General features: G+C 40.6%; 1 non-coding gene across 1 annotated transcript; it reads right to left on the bottom strand.

Annotated features, from left to right (window-relative positions):
* Positions 1-2,286: 2,286 nt before the first annotated feature.
* Positions 2,287-2,358, bottom strand: TRNAQ-UUG. The gene has a single exon. It is a non-coding gene; the product is annotated as a tRNA-Gln (tRNA).
* Between the last annotated feature and the right edge of the window lie 713 nt (positions 2,359-3,071).

Below are 3,071 nucleotides of genomic sequence, written 5' to 3'. Positions count from 1 at the left end.
CCTCTAGTCGGCCGTATCGATCCTTTTAGCAGCGACAACGACCGACACGAGCAAGGGGCGGTGGGCTACGGTTTTCTGTGTGCGTGGTAATGGCAGTCAATGCAATGGACTAACTGGGCGACGCGGGCATGAACCGCTCGATTTTACCATGCGCACAAATGTGAATCGACTGCCACGTTATTTCATGAACGACCGTCGTCAGCATCGCTATAGGGACAAAAATGTATCGAGCGAACGAGCCGCTTCGCCCTGCTTCACTCGGGCCCAAACAACCCGGTCCGACCTGGTCGTTAATGGAGGGCCATCTAGCCTGTCGTCAGTTCGCGGTTTGCCATGTCAAAACAAGTTTATTTTTTAGCTCAGGCTTAGTTTGGCAGCACTGTTTTTTAAAAACCATAGTAATCCAAAACCTCAATTTTTAAATGCATGGGCAATGAATACTTTGGTTTCTAAAAATCATAGTATTCCTCAGTTTTCACAAAAGCACCAATGAGTTTGGCAAGTCATGGTTTGACTCGCTGTGCATGTACGTGCGCCTTTATGCGCTTAGAATTGATTGTGCAGCCAGCTTTAACCTGCTGCGTACGAGTGCTCCAACGACCAATTGTTATACTCCACGAGCAAGTTTGTTTGAATCCCGCGATTACTCGTGTATTTAGTAGCCAGTGATCGGATAGAAGCTTGCAAGATCGCCAGAAGAACGTAATTAACATGCGCGTCGTCTCCGTAGACAAACTAACAACCAAACCTGAAACTCCTAATAATCAGGAGCACTCTATTGAAAAGACAATAGATAGAGGAATTGGAGGCGGCAATCGCGTTTGATCATCTTTGGACGTAGACGAGCAGGCAACGAATTCTCTCAGTTCAGTTTAGAAAAAAGAGGTCCCGACCTCTTTTTTAGATACCGTCAAAAAACCACAGTATGGCAGATATCTTGGTATCTGAAACTACATTATTTATTTTATCCAAACACCTCAAAGTATTTAATACCAAAGTTTTTTCAAAAACCACAGTATTTTCAAAAAACTGCAAAAATACTTTACATCCAAACGCACCCTCAGTGTTTTTCCTACTGTCAAATTTTGATACGGTGCAAAGTGCACCAATTTGAAAAGTGGTGGTTTTGTACTAATTGAGACACAAATGTGGTGGTTCTGTGGATTTAACTCGCGCACGGAGCTATTGCGATTTCCTGTTTTCTATTATTTGGCAATGGCTTCACAATCTAGGGACCTAGTGCCAAAGCCCCAAAAATGAATTTGGCATACATTGCGCCTGCCCTAAGGGCCTCGTTGGGCAACAACTTCCTATCTAAAAAAGCATAAATTAACTGTAAATGATTTTCAGTAGCAGCACTAACCGTACAAGTTCACAGGGTGAAACAAGAGGACATGCAAATCAACGATTTCTTTATTATTCATCAGGATTTGGCATTGGCGCATGGAGCTATCCTGATTCCCTGTTTTTTTATTTGGCAATGACTTCACAATGTAGGGAACTAGTGCCAAGGCCCAAATAACGAATTTGGCATACAGTGTGGTGTCCTAAAGGCCTCATTCTAAAGTCAAGCAACAACTTTCTATCTAAAAAAGCATAAACAAACTGTAAATACTTTTCATTAGCAACACTAACAGTACAAGTTCATAGAGTATTCGATTCCTTTTTTTTTGGCAATGGCTTCACAATGTTAGGAACTAGTGCAAAAATGAATTTGGCATATATTGTGGGCGCGCTAAGGGCCTCATTCTAAAGTCGAGCGATAACTTCCTATCTAAAAATTGTATCTTTTATTTGGCAATGGCTTCACAATGTTAGAAACTAGTGCCAAAGCCCAAAAAATGAATCTGAAATACATTGTGGGTGCCCTAAGGGCCTCATTCTAAAATCGAACGACAGCTTCCTATCTAAAAAGAGCATTCATTAGCAGCACTAAAAGTACGAGTCCATGGGGCGAAACAGTGCCAAAAAGAAAGTGAAAAAGATGGAAGTCATGCGAAAAACAAGAGATAAAGTATAGAATGAGGCCCTTAGGGCACCCACAATGGCATATATTTGGCAATGGCTTCACAATGTTAGAAACTAGTGCCAAAACCCAAAAAATGAATCTGAAATACATTGTGGGTGCCCTAAGAGCCTCATTCTAAAATCGAACGACAGCTTCCTATCTAAAAAGAGCATCCATTAGCAGCACTAAAAGTACGAGTCCATGGGGCGAAACAGTGCCAAAAAGAAAGTGAAAAAGATGGAAGTCATGTGAAAAACAAGAGATAAAGTATAGAAAAAAGGTCCTACCGGGATTCGAACCCAGGTCGCCAGATTCAAAGTCTGGAGTGCTAACCACTACACCATAGAACCTGTCTGATTAATTGGAATTTTTAGCGTATTAGTACGGAATGTTCATCAGAAGTATTGGTTGCACACGCCCAAGCATCCTTGCACTAAGCTGATTATGGCTCTAACTTACCGACAAAAACAAATACTGATCTTGTGTTTGCTTCTTGTTCTTAATAATTTGTCTTCTATATTCTAGAGTAGATGAATTTTTTTTGTCTCACACTATTTTCTTGTGAAAAAACTTCCGATCTATTTTTCATCAATCACGACAGTACAACAAATATCACAAGTAACAAAAATTACATCAAGATCTCTCTGAAATTTTTTAAAGAGAAAGGAAACTGAAAATATAAAATTATGAAAATAGATAAAGCCAGCTGTGATTCATGATTGGAATTCTTCTTTATCAGTTCTCTTACTTCACTCTCAATACTCTGCCTTAGGATGTTTGACCGTCACTTGTATGATTCTTCTAATATGGTAGAGCCATGCAACTGGAAATTAGTACTTTTGAGTGATGGGTCCTGTATAAATCAACACATGAATCACGGAAGATCAAAATCGATCATTGCAGAAGGAGTACCATCTGGTGTTATGATTAGTGGATGTTGCTATCGCGGCCGCTCCAATCTCTCAAGTCACGCAATATGCAAACTAGACTGATTACTCGTGCACTTGCACGGCTAGGTTCTGCGTACCATACGGACAAGGACATGCATAGACATCCAAGAATA

This window comes from Triticum dicoccoides, chromosome 7A, assembly GCF_002162155.2.
Source record: "Triticum dicoccoides isolate Atlit2015 ecotype Zavitan chromosome 7A, WEW_v2.0, whole genome shotgun sequence".
NCBI classification, from domain to species: domain Eukaryota; kingdom Viridiplantae; phylum Streptophyta; class Magnoliopsida; order Poales; family Poaceae; genus Triticum; species Triticum dicoccoides.
Note: the sequence above shows the minus strand (reverse complement) of the source record. Positions and strands in the feature narration are given on the sequence as shown.